Genomic DNA, 19,849 nt, shown 5'->3' with positions numbered 1-19,849 from the left:
AGCTGGGCCTGACTCTGAGCAGAGGGAGTCTGTCCACCTGCCTGTCTCTGGGGACCCACTATGTGGTGGGTGCGGTCTCAGCCTGGGCAGGGAGCTGGCCTGGACAGTTTGCCCTGCCTTGGGAACCAAGATCCTCAATGGCCAGCATGGAGCAGCCAGACTGACGTCTCTCAGCAGGGAGACCACATCCAGGCCCCTAGCCCCTGGCCAGCGCTGGTGGGAGGCCAGGTTTGGGTGGCAGGGACAGGGAAGTGGCCTCCCTTCCTTAGCTACCGGCCCTGGTGGGAGGTGGGCACTGTGGTTCCCACGCCCACCCATGCACAGGCAGCTCTCATCAGTGGCGTGGGCATGGGGAGGGGGATGTGCCCCACAGCTCGGTGGTAAGATAAGAACCACCCCTGAGCCACGACTCCGTGATGGCATGCGGAGCCATTTGGGCCAGCGGGGAGCAGGTGCAGGGTCATCCCCACTGTCACCTGCTTTGTCTGAGCTTTCACACGCCCAGCATCATTTGAACCCCTGAAAACCTCCAACAGTGGTGGAAACAGGTGCCCTTCACAGGTTGCAGCCCTGACTGCCTGCTGCCAGCCTCTGGGGGCCAGTTGCTAGAGAAACACCTGCCAGGGGCAGACGTGTCCCCTTGGGGTTCCGTCCTGCTATGTGTGCCTACGATGTGCCTCACAGGCCCTGGCAGTTTCCTGAATGCCAGGCTGTGCAGCATACCAGCCCCATGAGCCCCTCTGGCTGGCCTGGTGGCTTGGCCACAGGAGTCTGCCATGCCAGCCTCACCACATCTGGGAGCTGGGGCCAGCTGTTGCCATAATGATGGGTTGTCTTCTGGAGAGAGATCCATTTTGGTGTTTCTGCAGTACGGGAGGCCCTGTGGCCATCTGAGGCCAGGCAGCTGTACCCCTGGGTCCCCCCCTCTGGATCCTTCTCCCGGCTACCTTCTGAAATGGACCCCCATCCCATTCCATGGAGGTCACCCATCTGTGTGGACACTTGGTTATGAGTCTTGAGCATTGGAGCCAGCAGCTGACTCAGGACTTGCAAAAAAGCTGGTCCCTACTGTTCTCTGATGACATCTGTAAATCATCCCCACCAGGTCACCCTGAGTCCTGGCGTCAGCCTGGGTGACAAGGAAAATAACACAGTGCCACCCGCGCCATCCACCAGGCCGCTGTGACTCGGCATTCAGCAGAGGAACCTTGCGTGTCTGGGCAGCAGCAGGGCCCGCCTGAGGTGGTCCTGGTGGTCGTCCCAGCCAGGGGCTCTGTCCGTCAGAGGCCCGTGAGCCAGGCCCATGCTGGGAGCTCTCGTGCACGATTGTATACAGTTGTCACAGCCACTGCATGTGTTGGTGCTGAGCTGACCCGAGGTGGCGTCTGAGCAGCCCAGGCTGCATCCAGAAAATTCTGAGGATTCAAAGTTCTTAGGAAAGGGGTCTGAGTCACCTGTAGGCCTGATGAATGTGTGTGACTTCAGCCCCTAGCTAGTGCAGACAGGCGTGTCCCTCCTCTGGGGGCTGCACCTGGGCCTACCCCACGTTGAGGAGCCCCTCACCGGCCGCCTAGGAGGAGCATGGACGGAAAAGGCGTGTCAAGAAACCAGAGGCTCCGTGTTGCAGAATGGACTGGGCTCAGGTGTCTGGGCCCCTGAGAGGAGGTGTGGGATGCAAACTCGTGGGGCTGGCTTCGAGAAAACCCAACGTTTCTTCCCTGAGCACGCATGGTGACCCGCCCCTGTGTTCACAGCCTGCGGGTGGGTGGCTGGCTCATCAGCGTGGATCACACCTGTCCCACCCCGGGCTGCTCCAACTTTCCACCAGGTGGCCGCTAGGGAGAGGGAAGGGTAGGAGGCCAGGGCTTGGCCTCGGGACGGTTCCAGGGACATGGTGGTCCGCTCTTGCAGGAACCGAGCTCTTGGAGAGCAGTGGGGTCCTATTTCTGCAGCTGCCCAGCCTGGCACAGGCTGCTCCAGCCGCTCCTAGTCGGTTGGCCTGAGGTTCCCCCAAGTGCGAAGTTCCTTGCCTTCCATGTACGAGAACGTGGCTGGTGTCACGATGCCACAGAAGATCCTTTGATGTGCCCTAGAACTGTGCTCCCTAAATCTGCCATCCTGCACCCAGGCCCAGCCAGGAGCAGCGTCAGGACTGGACGCCCCTCAGGACCCGCCCAGCCTTTGGCTCTAGGAATATGACAGACAGACCCGCCCAGCTTCACCCCAAAGCAAAGCCCTGGTCCAGGGAAGCTGGGACGATTGGCCAATGCTCAGCGTCCCCACGCCTGCCTCTCATAGTCTGTAGATTCAGGAGGGAGATACTCCGTCTTTCATTCAGCTGGAGGCCGAGGAGACTTGCTGGGCCCTGGAAGTGGGCTGCTGGGCGGGGGAGGCTGTGCGTCTTCAGAGTCAGGTGACAGTATGGAGGTAACACTGACAATGTGTAGGTCGTTGAGAATATTGCATTCGACACGTGCAAATGGCCCATAACGGAGCTTAGCCCAAATTTCTAGCCAATCATAGATGTCAGGACAGGAACTTGAACACACGTCTACGACACCCAAGCTGCCTCGCTCTGCTAGGGCGTTGGGGCCAGTGGGGGCAGTCGGGGTTTGGGACAGTGGTTCCTGGGGCCTTCTCCAAACATGCATGACTCACCCTGCCTCAGGCCTTCCCCACCACTCAGCCTTCAGGGGACATGGCCGCAGGGCAGCAGCAGACCCTATAAGCACCGTTGGCCCCGGGTCACCACCGGCACCTACTCTTGCATTTCTCACACTTGTGGGTTCAGGCAGTTTCTTCCAGGGCCCCTGGGGGTCCTGAGGGTGTTGTCCTGGCCAAGCTGACAGCCATGAGGGAGGCCCCCGGGCACACGGTACTCATACAGTTCATTTAAAAATTAACGAATGTTAAATACAAAGCCAACTTATTACTTAGAAATCTCTAAATTGTTTTGCAAAGCACTCATCCATCCTTCACTTAACACCCATGCATTGAGTTTTTACATTTTGTGTCTCCGAGTGTCCCACGTGGCCCTTTGCCCCATCTGACTCTCCCTGTCCATGCTCACCCTGCCCTTCCTTTCCCTCGTGGGGGGTGGGGGGATTGAAAACACAGGATTTCTTAAGTGCTGGTCTGAAGCTCCTGCACCCCTTGCCTCAGGCGTGACTTCTTCCCGTCTCTGGCTGTGTGTCTTTTTCCTCCACTGCTGGGTGGCTCTTTGGGGTGTTCGTCCTTGTAGTGAGATGCTGGGCTGCCATTGTCTGTGCTGTCCACTTGTGGGTGGGTTTGCTGCTGGGGGCATCCCTGACCGCTGCCATGTCCTCCCGACACGAGGGAAGCAGGTCCCTGCCATGCTGCCTGGCTCCCTGGGTGGACCCCCCCAGGTGTCTGCGGGGGTGCCCCTCACTGCACTGGGTGCCCGTCCTGCCTTGCGTGAGCCTGCCCAGCCCCACTCCATGCGAGCCAGGCTTCCCTCTATCCCAGGCTGCCCTCTGTGGTGTCCTCATCTCCCCAGCCTCCCACCAGCCCCGGGACCAGCAGGAGCAGCGCTTCGTGGTTTGGGACATGGCTTTGTGCATTTTTGTGCGTCTTTGTTTTTCTTTTTTCCCCCATCTCTGTGGATGTGCTGCCTTGTTCCTCGTCCACCTTAAATCCTGAGCTCCTGCCCTTTCCCCAAGGCTTCTCGACAAATAACTGTCACCTCCAGCTTTGCCTGTTTAGTTGTTTTCTCATTCATTCATTCATTCATTCGAGAAAATTTATCCAGCACCTCCTAAGTGTCAGTGGCACCGAGGAACATGATGGTGATGATGGAGTCGGTGGCTGCTCTCAGGGAGCTCTGGGCTGGGCTGGGGCGGAGCTGTCCCCCCCGTGTCAAGTGCTTAGGTGCGTTTGCGAGGCGCTGTGGGGGGAAACCGCAGGGCTCCGTAAGTTGGAACTTTGCTCCATTCATTCAGAGAGGTTCCACTGAAGCTAGACCAGATGTGGCCGTGGGAGGGGGGTCACTTTAGGCTTTGGTGGGGTAGGGCAGTGTGTGACCCAGGACAGAGCAAAGGTGGGACCAGAGACCTGACAGCCTGCCTACAAGACCCTCCCCAACAGGTTCTGGGGCTCAGCCCTCAGGTGTGGTCCAGGCTGCAGTGGGGGGAGGGGCTTTCCTGCCTGGGAGGAGGGTCTGGGTCCTGTCCAGGCCTGAGGCCTCTCATGGGCAGACTTCACGGGGTCCCCCCCAGGGACTTTGTGTCCTGGCCAGTGGGCTGGGGATGACGCCAGGCTCCCGCTCCTGCTCACGCGCTCCCCTCCTCTCTCCACAGCCAAATGCAGTGCTGGTCTCTGTTTTAATGGTGGCAGCTGTGTGCCCTGCTCAGCCCAGCCGTGCCACTGTCCCCAAGGCTTCCAGGGTCCCCGCTGTCAGTATGGTGAGTGCAGCCCCGCCAGGCTGGGCAGCTCTGACCACTTGTCGAGTGCCCTCTGTTAGCCGGAAGGTTCTGCTGTTTCCTGAGCTCTGCTCAGCTGCGGGGGACGTGGCCAGGGCCATGGAGCAAGGCCCCCAGGCGCAGGGGTCCATGCCCTGTGCGCACACCATCCAGGTTCCAAGCCTCAGCCAGGCCTCCTCGCGGTTTAGAGCCCGAGCCCCTCTGTGGGCCGGCCAGAGGTGACCCCACCCCAACGCAGGCTGGGGTCCAGGCCAGGATGGAGGGCCCAGCTGCCACGCATCTCTTCTTCTCGGGATCTGTCATTATGGCCACAGATGGGCGTAGAGAAATGCTTTGAGGACCTTCCGGCTCATTTGCGCTACTTGCATTGGATTTTACTCAGAACCACCAGGGCCGTGGGTGGGGGTCGGAGGACCCCTGGTGGCGAGCTGCCTTTGGGGAGGTTGCTGGGACATGGCTGTGGCTTGATGCTCAGCCACACAGATGCTGCTGCTGTGGTCCCTGTGCCGGGGGAGGGAGCCACGAGGTGACTCTGGAGTGTGGCCTGTCCTTGATCACGTCCTCCTCCTCCAGGAAGCCGTGGGGACACCTGCCTTCCCCTTCAGGGCCGGCCTCTGCCAGTCCCCTCCTACCCCGCCCTGCTTTCTGTGGACCACCAGCGACCCCCCCCACTCCCCACCTGAGGCTCATGGGCCTGCGCTCTCTCTGTGGTGAGCAGCCCCCCACCCATGAAACCCCAGTACTTGGCCTCCTGGGTTCCAGAAGGAGGAGGGTGTGCAAGGGTGCAGTGGGGAGGGAGCTAGGCATCCGGCAGCAGGCTCGGCATCTGGTGGGAGGGCATCTGTGCGTCTACTGGGGGGCTGTCTCACCTACTTCTGGGCAGCACTTGCTGGGTGGGCTCAGAGATCCACACTCGGGGTGCTCCAGGTGGGGAGAGCAGTGCTCACATGCTCTGTGCCCCCAGCCCCTTGGGACTTTGTCTCCAGGGAATCCCCACTCCCACAGTCACCGTGGGGATGGCCTTTTGTGGTGGGAGGAGGGCCTGGAAGCCGGGGGCACCTGACTGTCCCCGTGTCATGCTCTGCCTGTGTCACCTTATGGAATCTTTACTTCATCCACTGGTGAAAGAGGAAGCAGGGTCAGGGAGGCCGGGCAGCTGCTTACCATGCAGCGGAGCTGGGGCTGGAGTCACGGTGTGTCCAGGCAGCACGTGGAACCTTCTGACCACGCCGTATCCCAGGGTGGTGCCAGGCCTTGCTCAGGGTGGGGCCCTGTGAGATTTGCTTTGGAGTGAGGGGCAGATTCCCACGTCCCCATCCTGTCCAACTCCCAGGAAGGCTGGGCAGGGGTACCTGCACCAGGCGACTGAGCCTGTGACCAGCCCGTCGCCCTCGGGGTGGGTGGGCTTCTTGGGAGAGAGGCGAGTCGGGGGGCAGTAGATAAAGCTGGAAAATGGCTGAAGGTGCACTGTCTCCTGGAAGAAAGGCCAGGTGTTCAGGGCTAAGTGTGCAGAGTTGGCCATGCAAGTTGGGTATGAGGGGTGGGGTGCAGGGCTGGGTGTGCAAGCCTGGTGTGCAGCACTAGGTGTGAGGGTTGGTGTGCAGGGCCGGGTGTGCAGGGCTGGTGTGCAGGGCTGGGTGTGCAGGGCCGGGTGTGCAGGGCCGGGTGTGAGGGCTGGTGTGCAGGGCTGGTGTGAGGGCTGGTGTGCAGGGTCGGGTGTGAGGGCTGGTGTGCAGGGCTGGTGTGAGGGCTGGTGTGGAGGGCTAGTGTGCAGGGATGGTGTACAGGGCTGGGTGTGAGGGCTGTGTGCAGGGCTGGGTGTGCAGGGGTAGTGTGCAGGGCCGGGTGTGAAGGCTGGTGTGCAGGGCTGGTGTGCAGGGCCGGGGCTGTGTGCAGGGCTGGTGTGAAGGCTGGTGTGCAGGGCTGGGTGTGAGGGCTGGTGTGCAGGGCTGGTGTGAGAGCTGGCGTGCAGGGCCGGGTGTGAGGGCTGGTGTGCAGGGCTGGGTGTGAGGGCTATGTGCAGGGCTGGTGTGCAGGGCCGGGTGTGAGGGCTGGAGTGCAGGGCCGCGTGTGAGGGTCATGCTGTGTGCAGGGCAGCCCTGCCCTCCGTGCTCAGGCTCAGACCTACACCAGCACCTTCCTTCCCCTGCACGCTGGGTTTGGACCCCAGACCTGAGCTCCAGCGCAGTTGGGAATATTTAACTAACCCCCAATTATAATTGATTCCAGTTTTGAAAATAAAAGCCATATTTTTTCTGGTTCCCCCAAATTCTTGCATTTGAACAAAAGAGGGGGGAGGGAGACAGGGACTGCTAACTTGCTGGTGGAGAGGCGAGGGGGAGGGAGCCCCTGGGAAGAGCCCTCCCCAGCAGGCTCCCCTCCCTCCAGGGACTTGCCAGCGGGCTTAGTGGCTTTGTTCCTCCTTCTAGCATAAGGCTTCCTACAGAGCACAAAGGGGGCCTGTGCTGGCAGCTGGAGGGTGGGGCGTGGGGGTGGGGAGCCCACAGCAGAGCCCCCGCCCACCCAGCCCAGGCCTGCAGTGCAGTCAAGCCCAGGGCAGCTGGTCCAGGGTGGGCTTCCAGGGTGGGCTTCCAGGTCCTCCACATGTGCCCACCCTAGACCAGCTGCCCTGGGACCCAGGATAACACACTGGATCCTAGTTGCCCATCGGTTGGGGGTGGGGATAAAGTAGTGATTTTGTGCAGATCACAGGTGTCAACGCAGGTGAGCCACAGAGCACCCTGGTGAAGAACCATGGGGGGGGGGGAGGTGGGGACGTGCTCTCCCAAAGGCCTGGCCTGCTGGGCGTGAGGACGTAAGGACTGGTGGGTGGCAGGGCATCGTCCCTCGTGCTGGGGGTAACCGCACACACAACATGCCTGAGCTTCCCTGGCTTGTAGCTGCCACACAGCCTCTCCCTTGGGGTAGCGTGGGATCCGGGCACCCCCAGGACTGCCTGTCTCCCTGCCCTGCAGGTCAGCACCATCAGTCAGCGGAGGTGGGAGGTGTACCCCAGACACACCCTGTCCCTTGGTGGGCTGTGGGGATCCTGTCAGAGCATTAGACCAACCAGGAAAGGTTTTCACCAGCCGAAAATATGGCTCCATCCTACCTCTGCAGCAGATCACACCTGTGTGTGTTGCCCAGGTGAGCGGGGACAGGTGCCCCCCAATACCTGTAGGAGCGTGAGCTCTTCATGGCCAGCTGGCATTGAATCTTTGAGGAAAAAACAGGCAAGGAAAGCTTGTAGTTAAGAACACACACCCCCTCACATTACTTTCGTTTGCACTATACAGTGGGATACAATGACCACTAGTCATTTCTGTAACTTGGTCTTGCCTGACCTCATGGGACAAGGGCAGACTGAGAACTGATGCCTGGCTCACCTCTGGGCCTCAGTTTCCTCACCTGTGAACTGGGCAGGTTGGGCGGGTCTCTGAGGCAGTTCTGGGACTCTAGTTTCCAGGTCCAGTGAGCAATCAGGGCTCAGTGCTGATGCCCAGCAGAGGGCCGGTGGTCCGCAGGGCTTCCTGGAGGAGGTGTGCCTGTGGGCTGGGGACGGTTTGGGAAGATTGGCTTTCCAGATGGGAGACAGAGGGGCAGAGAGGACGGAGTAAGCCAGCTTGGCCCCAGGGGCTGGACGGAAATCACACAAGTTTCAGCTGGAATCCCCAGAACCCTTATCCTCCCTCTCTGAACCCTTGGAAAGACCTGGAACCAGGAGGGCTGCCCTGGGCCTGGCCTGGCAGGTACCCCTGGGGACCTGGTGTGGCCTGCCCCTCCACCCACACCCCACCCAAGCAGGGAGAGACATGAGTCGTCCCACCTGGAGCCTGCACACCCAGGCCCATTGGCACCTAGCTGGGCCCAACCTCTGAAGTCAGCAGGTGGGGGTCCCTGGGAGTGGGCTCAAGAAACTGTGGGAGCGTTGGGGGCCTCACAGCTATACCCAGAAGCAGAGCAGCAGAGCAGATGGCTTTCCCTGAGGGCATGGGGCCAGGAGGTGGCCTGGCCTGAGCCCCTGGCCTTGACTCAAGGGCGAGTCTGTTTCTAAGCTGGGATAATTGACACATGGAGAGGAAGCAGGCCCTCCCAGCACCCTCTGTGTTGTCCCCGTGTCTGAGGGTGGGAGCCTGACCCCTGGCTGCAGGAGGGCTGCTCTTGGCCCCCCGCCTGACCAGGCCTGGGAGCTGCTGCTGCTCTGAGAGATGTGGCCTCGGCGTGACCAGCCAGGACCCTGCTGTCCTCTCCCCTGGGGTGGCCCCTTGCTCCCCTGCTCTGTTCCCCGCCCGAGTGGGCAGAGTGGCCGTGGGCTCCTCCACACAAGCCACTTCAGCTGCACTGAATCCCTCCTTTGAGGACAGTTCCCCAAATCTCCAGACAGCCCCATGCCCTGCAGGAGCCGGCGCCAGGGTGGGCAGGGTCTGGTGCGTTGAATGGAGGGGTGGGCGGCTTCGACTCCAGACCTCTGGCCTCGGTCCCCGCTGGCTATGACCAGTGGCTGGGACAGGTGTGGCTGCTCCAAGATCGTCCTGCACTGGGCCGGGCCACATTCCTGCAGGGTGGTGGGGGTGTCTGCACACAGTGTGCGCTGGGACAGCCCGGGGAGCGCAGCACACAGCCCGTCTTCCAGAGCGCCTGGCTCTGGGAGGGACGTTCGTGTTCTCATGAGCGCAAGGAATCGTTTAATGACCAGGTTGCCCCCGACCACCCACAAAGGCGGCTCTGTCTTCTGGGATAACTGAGGTCCAGGCCGGCTCTGCACACCATGGGGCCAGGACCTCTCCCAGCACTGGCTTCAGAGAAGGGGGTCTTTTAATGACATAATTTCAGCAGGAGACACCCAGAGGCAGACCCTCCTGTGTGGGGGGGTCTGTGAGCTCACCCCACCAGCCCCCGTGCCACTGGGCTGGAAGTTTGGTGAGTGGGCATCTCAAGTGCCCCCTGCCCACTTGGGCCTGCTGTCCAGGCAGGACTGAGGCTCGGGTTCAGAGGACGAGGCCTCCATGCCACCCCAGGGCTCCCCCCAACCCCTGGCAGTAGGAGCTAGTGACTCAGTAAACACAGGGTTCCTGCCTGGGGTGACCCTGCGCTGAGCAGCTGGCAGGGGCAGGAGCAGGCTGTGTCTCCGCAGCTGCAGGGCCCCTCCCGGCCAGTCCCTGTTTGCAGTGCCCACCACCCGCCCCAGTGCTGGCCACCCAGAGCCGCAGCTGTTAAGGAGCAAATTCCAGGAAATGTGCTGATTGTCCGTTTTCAGGATTCCTGGGGCCGTGCCTGTCTCCCCCTCCCAGCAGGATAATTAATGAGGGGTCTGTGAGTGAGGGGGCTGGATCTGCGCCCCGGAATCTGCTCTCGGGTCCTGTCGGCTCCAGGCATTCCAGAGCAGGGCTGGCCCTCTGTGCCCGGGTCGAGGCAGACCTGCACAGCATCACGGAGCCAGGCAGCTGATAGCAGGCCATTATGGCAGGGGGAGGAGGTGTCGGCGAGGGTGCTGACAGCGTGCCAAACGGGTCTCCTGGGGGGAGCTGCTGCCAGGTCAGTCTCCTGGGCCAGCAGCTGCTTCGCTGGGAGCCAGGAGCAGTGAGGGGACGTCACCCCACTGGTCAGGTCAGGGCACAAGGAACCTCAGATTAGGCTGTCAGGGTGGGGTCCTCCGGTGCCAGCCCTGGGGTCTGAGGTCTCAGGAGAGAGGGGGCCTTGTCATGCTGATGACACCTCGTGGCCAGAACGGAGGCCAGTCCACAGCAGGATGGAACCCAGGTGCCCCACACATCCGTGCATAGCCATGCTCTGCCTCGTGGACGTGACCACCCTGACTCAGGACCCTCGACCCTCCTTAGGAACCTGCAGTGCGTGGGGGTGTGTGTGGCCTGGTTAGTCCTGGGCAGAGAAACCTGGACGGTCCTGTGGTCTCGCGGTAACCAGGCAATTCCGAAGGTTCTAGGACAGCAGGCCCCTCGGTGCTGAGCCCTGGTTCCCACACCGCGTCTGCCGACAACTGCCCTGCCACACAAAGCGGGTGCCGCCACACGTCCCACACATTCCCATTTGTGCCCCAGCTGTCCTAGGAAGTGTGTGGGGCAGACGGTTCTATCCATTTGGCTGGGCCTCAAGGGCGTGGTGCAGACAAGGCAAGAGGGCCCAGGGTGGGGTCAGTGTTCCACGGGGCCTTTGTACCCTTCCTGGGGACTGGGGACCGGTGCCCAGCGTCTCACATGTGTCCATCTGGAAGGCAGGGCAGCAGGGCCGGGCGCTGGTGCCCCCAAGGGCCTCCTTCCGGGTGTCAGTGCTGCAGGAGCTTCTTCCGCTGCTCACGTTGCCAAGGAGACAGGTAGAGTGGGCTGGGCATCAGAAGTCCAGCTCCCTGTTCCGCTGCCCCTGACCTGCTGGTGGCCCCACATGGCCCCTTCCCTCCTGCCTTCTCCCTGTGGGGCGTGTGACCCCCCCGGACCACCATCGCTTTAGAGACTTGGCGCCTGCCCTGCACTGGTCTGTCCACCCCCAGCCTTCTGTGGCTGGATTTGCCCCACTTGAGGGCCATCCTCCTGGACAAGGGCAGGGCAGGGTGGGGACAGGTGATCAGGCTGGCTCTGGGCTGGGTCCAGGACAGACCACCATCTCCCCGGGCTGGCGGGCTGAGTGCCGGTAAGCAAGCGGCTCTCTCCTGGTGGAGGGGCATCTCTGGGTGACAAGGGCCCATGGGAGGGGTGGGGATTGTCCTAGATGAGGCAGCTGGTACCCACATGGCACTCAGCCCTGATGGCATCAGTCCCATTCAAACCTTTCTCTCTAGCCCCTGCTGGGAAAGCGTGTCACCGTCACCAGTGGCTGGTGCATCGGGAGCTCCCCCAGCCTGTCCCTGCGTGGAGCTGTGGGAGTGGGAACTGCCCTGTGAGAGCTACGCCACTGGGGAGCCTTGGTGAACGTGCACTGTCCTGTGTAGCCCCCCACTTCTCTGTGCAGGCTCCTACCCCACTTTGTAGAGGGTTACTGAGGTGCTGAGGGCACTGTGCCTCGGGGGACTCGGCACAGCAGAGCTGAGCTGTGGGGGAGGTGTGGACACCGGGTTTGCTCGGCTGCTGGCCCTCCTGTCTCCTGGAGCACAGAGTTGGCTGGACCATGCGGGTTCCAGTGTGAGGGGGAAGGTGCAGTGTTCCTGGCCGTTTCTGTAGCTCGTGACCAGAGGACGCCACACAGTGGCCCCGAATCCATGTGCTGGAGCCACAGACCCAGTGCCCTCAGGAGGACCCCTGAGTGGGTAGTTGGGAGCGTCTGGGACTCATGCCAGGAGAGTCCAGGGCAGTGTGGCCACAGGACTGTTGGGGGCCTGGGTGTTGGCCACCTCTCCCGGCCCTTGGAGGGGCATGGGCAGGTGGATGACATCGAGTGGCAAGGCAGAGCCTTGGCCTGGCTGGGGCACTGGGGAGGCCCAGCTCTGGCTGCAGCACACGGGCAGTCACCCCCCAGGCTCCCGGCAGCTGGTGGACAGGGGCCAACACTGGGAGGTTGACACTGGGGCTCTAGGAAGAGACCGCTGGGCCCAACACCTCTGGGCAGCTGTCCATCCCAGAGCAGGGGACTGTCCCAGGTGGGTCGGGACGTGGTTTCCCCCAGATGCTGAGGGAAGGTGTTTCTGCTCCAGGTACCCAGGCCCAGGTTAGGCAGCCTGTGGACGGACGCTGTCTGGCCCAAGCCCCTCCTTTTATAGACTGAACTTGGACTTTAAAGGGGACACATCTGCCCCAAGCCCCTCCCCAAGTGCTCTGGGAGGGCAAGCACCCGGCTGAGTTTCTGATGGGCTCTCTGTGTGCTGTTTGAATGAATGAATGACGTGGGGGATCCATGGCCAGGCTCATTTGCACACCTGCTGACACCTGTTTCTTCTATTCCTTAGAACCCATGGGGTGGGCAACTCCCCCAGGAGCCCTGCAGGCCCAAGGGGGTTGGTCGGGTGGGGCACAGACCCCGTGGGATGGGAGGGTGGGCAGCTAGACCCCCACACCAAGCGGGGTCCAAGGGGGGAGCACATACAAGCAAGGTTGTGTCTCCCCTGCTTCTCTCTGTGCCTGCCTCAGGCCTTGGGTATCAGGCTCTGAGGATGGTCCTGGCTCTTGAAGTACTTGGAGGAGGTGGGGGAAGGGAAGGCCCAGAGGCTGGCTGGAACATGCTGGCCCCAAGCCGGTGGGGTTCCAGAATATCTCCTCCTCAGGGCTGCAGCCCCTGCCTCAGCCTGGGACCAGAGGTCAGTGCCCCCAGAAGCCCCCACCCCCAGCCCTGTCTGCCCTTCCAGAGCTTCCCCGGACCACAGGAAGGCTCTGTGAGAACAGCCACATGGCTGGTTAGGGCTCACAGACCCTCTCCTGGAAGGGACCCCAGCATGGACCCCAGCAACCCGCTCGCCTGCCCCTTCAGTGCAGGGCACGTGCGCCCCCTGGTGGCTGCTAGAGGCCCGAGCAGGCGCAGGGCTGCCTGGGAGTTAAGGTCAACTCTGGACGTCAGTGCCAGGCAGGCTCCGTGCGTCTCCTCATCCACTCCTGATGCTAGCCCAGCTGATGACGCCTGGTGTCACATCTGACAGCTGCTGAGGCCTGAGGGACACAGGTGGGAAAGAGGACGAGACCCCGACAACGGGTCCCAGGGCAAGAATGGGGAAGGGGCAGCCTGGGCGTACACTGCATTTGTTCATTCATTCATTCATTCATTCATTCATCCACCAGGGAGCCCTGGGGGACAAGCAGGGCGGGTGACCACGTCACCGAAGGTCTGGTAGGGCAGGGCCAGGGGGCTTATTCGGTGCTGTCACTTGGCGCACATTCGTGGGTCTTCACTTCATCAGGACTGCTGAGAGCTCTAAGTCAGGACAGTGGGGCCTACCTGTGCTTTAGAGCACTGTTGAGGTGACAAGGCCGGAAGTCCAGGGAGCCGTGGTAGCCGCGCTGGGGCCAGGGTGACGTCAGGCCAGGGCACAGAGGCCGAGGCAGTGCCATGGGGAGAGGAGACTGACTGAGTACAGGCGAAGGGAAGGCTGATGTGAGGGAGAGAGACGGCTCCCGGGCTTTGGTCCGTGAGAAAGACAATGGATGGCAGGTCTCCTGAGGACACATGTGGTGGGTGGTGGGTGTCCTGAGGATAGACGCAATGGGTGGCGGGTCTCTCCTGAAACTGGGAAGACAGGGCTGGAGCTGGCCAGTGGGAGCCCCTGTTTGGGAGGGAGGTGCCCTCCCTCCCATGGCAGGGAGGTAGGTGCCCTCTGGTGTCAGGGTTTTACCCAGCACCTGGGGAGTGCCCAGCTCTGGTCTCAGGGCATCTGGGCACAGCCTGGGCATGGCCTCAACCTCTCCTTCCCAGACGTGGAGGCACCGTAGGGCCTGAGCCTCTGGATGCTTGGAGTGACTGTAGCAGCCTCTCTTTGGTCTCAGTGTTTACATCTGTAGAATGGGGGCCAGATACCCTGATCCTCTCGGGCCTCTTGGATTCTAGTACCCAAGCATCAGCCTCATTTCTCTTCTTCGGGGGTGTCTGAGGAGCTGGAGGAGGGCCCTTTGCAGAAAACATAGAACTTATGCCGAAATCTAGATCCTAAACAAAATAACCATCACTATTTCATTTTCCTTTTCTCAGCCAACGTTCTTTCAACAACTACTTGCTGGCCTTTGCTGTGCCAGAACAGCTGGGGGCGGGCCACGCTGTGGCTGCTGAGCAGACGTGGCCTGATCTCAGGGACCTGCAGTTCCGGGGGAGGCAGGCGTGCCCTGCCAGAGGTGTGATGTCAGCCATGGAGGGGGGCCGTGCAAGCTGGGCCTGGCCTGGTCTGCACTGGGGCAGCACCTCTGTGGGGTGACTGCTCTGCACTCACCAAATCTGTCCATCTGGCCATGAAGCCTGTAGCTCTGGGGCCGGTATAGACCTGACCTTTGGCTTTAAGTGATTGAGAGAGAGATGAGGCATGGGTGAGGGTTTGGGCAGGTGGCACAGGCCACCTAGGGAGGCGCAGGTGAGCTGTGTGCGTGCCTAGGGGCACCACTCACTGTGCAGGGGCCCTGACTGGGCTCACTTTCCGGTGGGGCAGGGGACTGAGCTGGCCTCTGGGAAGTGACCCGAGTGTGGTAAGAAGGGATGTTGGTGAGGGCCAGTCCAGGGGGAGGGCAGGAGTCCTGGGCGGTCATCTTTGGAGAGATCTTCCAGCCATGTCCTGGGAACTCTTAGGGAGAAAAGCCACCCACCCCAGGGTGAGTCCTGGGAGGGACTAGCTTGTTGTCTCTGTTGTAGCCAGCCCAGGGGAGGCTGCATCCTGGCCTCATGTCCTAGACAAGGCAGGTCTGGCCTAGGGGCTAGGGGCTTCTGGCAGGTCAGGTGCTTAGCCGGCCAGAGGCACAAGTATGTCCAGCCCCTGGGTTTCACACCGTGGAGGCGTGAGGGGATGGCTGGGCATCGAGCAACGTGTTAGAGCCCAACTGAACACTCTCATCCCAGGGCACAGAGAGAGAGAGATGCACCCATGAATGTACACATGCATATACACATGTACACACATGCTCACAATATGCACACACACATACTCATTAACACTGCGTATGCATGCATGCACACACATGCATACACACATACACATATGCACACACATATACACTGTGCATATGCACACATGCATACACATATGGACATACACATATACACTGCATATGCACACATGCATGCATATGTACACACACATGCACACGTGCACGCACGTGCACAATGAATGCACACATGCACACACATATGCACACACATATACACTGCATATGCACACATGCATGCATATGTTCACACACGTGCACAATGAATGCACACATGCACACACACATATGGACACACATATACACTGCATATGCACACACGCATGCATATATACACACATGCACACGTACACACATGTGCACAATGAATGCACACATGCACACACATGTGCAATACACACATGTACACTCGTGCACACATGCATGCACACCTATGCACACATACACTCATGCACACTTGCACACACATGTACACCTATTCACACACATACGCACACACATATGCACATGCACAAAGGAGATGGGCTGAGTGTGCAAGGCTCGGCCCACACCAGCTCTTCCTAAGCTTTACCTACTGCATAGGACACTCAGAAGCGGGGTGCTGGCTCCTGGCTGCAGCCCATCTGCTGAGCCCAAGAACTGAAATATCCCAGGAACTTGGCCTTGGAGGGGGAGTAGAGACCTGGACATTTTGGGAACCAAGGAATGTTCTTGGCTCCCTTCTGGGCCTTTTACATTTTGTCTTGTTTTCTGGGAAACAACTGGGAAAAAAAGCCCTGTTCCCACATTTTTGGAGGCTGATTTGTATAAACAGACTGAACCCGATAACTTTCAGAGTAAACAGAAACTCCCCATCCGAAGTCAAGAAGGCCCTTCAGCCTTGGGTGTGGCCGGGAGGCACTCGCCTGGTCTCTCTCCCTCATCCCCTTGTTTTCCTTCTGCAGCCTGCTCATTTCTGGAGGAGGCACAGTTCCGGGGGCTGCACACATGGCGTAGGGCGGGAACGGTGCATGGTCATGGGACCCAGCTCCCGCAGGCTGGTGGCCTTGGACGAGCCTCCAGGGTCTTCATCTCTAAATGGGCAGCGGGTTACCTGGCGGCGGTCAGGTATCTGTGTGAAGGGCCTCTGAGTCCTTGGGACTCAGTGCATTTCGCCCTGATGGTGGCATTGGCCCTAGGTTGATGGCAGAAGGCAAGGGAACCTTCCCCGCCCTGCCTGGGGTGGTTCTACTCCCTTGAACACATTTAATGACAACTTCATGTCAGCTGCCTACCAGAGTCCTGCTCAGGGACCTTCAGGGTCCCTCGTGTTCAACTTTGCCTGAACTTCCCACGATGCCTGGCCCCCTTAGCTCTTGGGCCTTGGCAGAGTGGGGCGCTAGTCCCCAAAGCTCTACTCAAAGCCTGACTCTCCTTCTCCTGTCTTCTTCTGGCCCAGAGCCAGTGACAGCCTCTGTCTATCCGGATGTGCCCGCCTCCCCTTCTGAAGGCTGTCTCTTGCCGGGGTCCTTTCCTTCCTGGCTGCCAGAGACAGGGAGGATTCCGCAGGTGCTTCCCGAAAACTCACAGCTTCACTTGACCCTGGGCTACCACTGTGCCTGTCTCTGGGGTACGGAGGGGTCAAGAGCTGACCCCTGCCCTGTGGACTCTCTGGATTCTTAGACACGTGTGTGCCTGAGCATGGAGAGACCTGGGACAGGGGAGGCCAGAACACTACTCTTGCCTGCCCCTTCTCCCAGAGGGGACTGCCGGGTGACCCTGGAAATCCAGAGTGGGTGAGGCCTGTCTGAGCGTTTCTAGGCGACCCACTCTTGGTTTCCATGGTTGCCCTGGAAACCACAGATGAGGAGGGTTTGATGGGACCCAGGCTCTCCTGGCCTGGGAAGGAAGCTGTGACCCTGGGAAGATCGCATGAACGGCTCAGCCTCCTTACATGCACCTTGCTAAGGGAAGGAAGCCAGTCTGAGAAGGCCACATACTGCATGATTCCCACTCTGAGACATTCTGGAAAAAGCAGAACCATGGAGGCCACACAGAGATTCGTGGTGGCTGGGCTGGGCGGGGCGGGGGCAGGGAGAGAGGGAGGTGGAGAACAGAATGTGTCACTATTGCCCATCCATTGTAACAAATGTGGACATGATGTAGGGTGCTGGTAAGTGAGGGGGTGTGTGTATTGGGAGAGGGGGGTACATGGAGCCCTCTGTACTTTCTGCTCGATTTTTTAAAAAATTTTATTGGGGAGTACTGGGGAACAGTGTGTGTCTCCAGGGCCCGTCAGCTCCAAGTCGTTGTCCTTCAATCTAGTTGTGGAGGGCGCAGCTCAGCTCCGAGTCCACTCGCCGATTTCAGTCTTTAGTTGCAGGGGGCGCAGCCCACCATCCCATATGGGAATTGAACCAGCAACCTTGTTGTTGAGAGCTCGCACTCTAACCAACTGAGCCATCGGCCGCCCCTCCGGAGGCTCAGAGGCAGCTCATTGTCTTCAATCTAGTTGTGGAGGGAGCAGCTCACTGGTTCATGTGGGAATCCAACCAGCAAACCTGTTGTTCAGAACTTGCGCTCTAACCTACTGAGCCATCCGGCCGCCCTTCTGCCCAATTTTTCCATAAACCCAAAACTACTCTAAGAGGTAAAAATCTATTAATTCCAAATGAAACACAAGGAAACTCGCCTCACCTGACCCGTCCTCAGGGCGCCTCCGGGCTCCCAAGCTCAGGCCACCTTCCTGCTTTCCTGTGCTTCGTGGTGCTCGGTGTGTGTTCAGACCCTTTTCCTTGGTCTCCTGGGTTCGGGCTCCATGGCGTCCGTCTGTGCCTATAGTCCGCACCCCCACAAGCCTCCGTGAGGTTTTTCACTGTCATGTTACAAATGTTTGGAAGTTGATGTTTGAAGGGTGAAGCATCGAGATTCCTCCCCAGTGTCGTCCACACAAAGCCTCTGAGCACGTGGCCTGAGGGACCCTTTCTGTTGCGAGGCCAGTTACTTCACCAAACTAGGAGAAAGCCACTGGCGCACAGCCGTCTTAAGGTGACTCTCAGATTGTGCCTCCATTAGGGGTGAGTAGCTGCTGAAACCATGGGCTTTCTTCATCCGCTGGGTCCCAGGCACCGGCCCAGACAGAGTGAGATCCATTCCAGACCTTGAGATGCCAGACGCAGAGAAGTCTTCTAAGGTATCGAGTCTTAAAAGAAAATGAGAAAGGGGGTCGAAAGAGTCATGTATATTTATGACTGAGCAAATGCCAGAGTGGGAATGTATTGAGAGAGAGAAGAGGGAAAGGGATTCAGGAGACCCCATGCAAGGCTCCTCAAGAAAGAAAGGCAGCAGGTCATGCAGTTGCCAGAGCTGCCACCAGAGGGTGATGTTGGCCCAGCGCAGCTCGGTTGTGCAGACAGACTGGAAAGGTGTGTCCTCGAGACATTGTGGAGGGTCCAACCGAGAAAGCCTTGCTTTAGCTGAATTTTCTGGAGTTGGGGGAGCGGAGTTGCCCTGGGAAGCATTCTTCTTGTGCAGAGGGTCCCTGCCCCCCCATCCTGTGAGTCTTCCCTGTGAGTGAGTGATGAGGACGCCCCCATCCAACTCCCTCTGCAGTGCTGAGGCGGGGTATAGTGCAAGGGGATTGCACGGGGGTGTGCTGGGTGACCCGGGCAGGGGGAACCTCGGGGCTGCAGGAGAGAGAGAACCACCCGCAAGGTGGGCAGCCGGGCGGCTCCCCTCAGTAGAGGGATAAGTGGCAGCCGGGGCAGCACAAACTCCTCTCTAAAGAAGTGGTTTTGTCTTTCCAGTTTGAAAGGTGACACATGCCTAATAACTGTCCACTTTTCTTTTTGCTGCCATGACAAATCGCCACAAACTCAGTGCCTTAACAGCGTGCGTTCCTTCTCTCGCTGTTCTGGAGGACGCGGTGCCAACGGCGAGCTGCGGGCAGGGCCGGGTCTTTCTGGAGGGTCCTTCCCTCTTCCAGGTTCCAGAGGTGCCCACGTCCTTTGGCTCGCGGCCCATTCCTCGTGTTCAGAGCCAGCCGGGTGTGACCCTGCTGTCTTTCTTGGACACTGACTCTCTCCCATCTCTATGTCCCCACATCCCCACACCACGTGAGGTCCTATGATTACACTGGACACTCTCCCGATTGTAAGTAAGGTCAGCTGATCTGCAACCTTAATTCCAGTTGACCGTGTAGTGTGACCTGGTCACAAGGATTAGGATGTGGCCATCTCTGGGGGCCATTAATCTACCTGCCACAGTAACTAAATATGGGAAAACAGAAGAAAGGATTGCAGCCTTGCCACCCAAACCCAGCAGGACTTCAGGCTGCATGGGACGGGCTCATGCGTGACCAGCCCCGCTGCGATGGAAGGCGACAGGAAGCCTGATCTGTGAGCCTGGGTCGGAGGCTGCAGGCCTCTTTTCTTTACGGGGATTTCTCCCACCTCTGCTTGCTCCAGCTCTGGGAGGAGGTAACTGCAAATCTAATTCCATCCAGCAAACAGTTTTGGATCTGCCAGTTACCACGGCAACCTCATGAAAAGTGTGTGACGTTTTCTACCCCAAGGAGCTCATGGGGGTCTCTCTGGATTGAGGTGAAGGAGTTCAACCTGGAAACTAGCCAGTTGGCTTCCCAGCGAGCTCCAGGCTATCCGCCGGCCCCCGGCCTCACTCGCTATCTTGGGAATTCCTGGTGATGCAAGGGGCAGAGCATGAATTCATGGGATGGCCCATCAGCACAGTGCAAACCACGCAGAGCCCAGATCGCAGAGGGCTTCTCCCTCCGTGACAGCCTGAGCCCACCTGAAGTGGGCCCCACTGGCCGCAGACCCTGCTCTGGTCGGTTTGGGGCCCCCTGGGATCCTG

At 59.8% G+C, this 19,849-nt stretch overlaps 1 protein-coding gene across 1 annotated transcript in view; it reads left to right on the top strand.

Annotated features, from left to right (window-relative positions):
* Window positions 1–19,849, top strand: part of MEGF6 (multiple EGF like domains 6) — a 90,342-nt gene that overhangs the window by 18,010 nt on the left and 52,483 nt on the right. The gene's annotated exons all lie outside the window — the stretch shown is intronic.

Source organism: Rhinolophus sinicus, chromosome 14 (genome assembly GCF_057876585.1).
Source record: "Rhinolophus sinicus isolate RSI-liver-muscle chromosome 14, RSI-T2T, whole genome shotgun sequence".
Taxonomy (NCBI): domain Eukaryota; kingdom Metazoa; phylum Chordata; class Mammalia; order Chiroptera; family Rhinolophidae; genus Rhinolophus; species Rhinolophus sinicus.
This window is presented reverse-complemented; position numbering and strand designations above follow the sequence as displayed.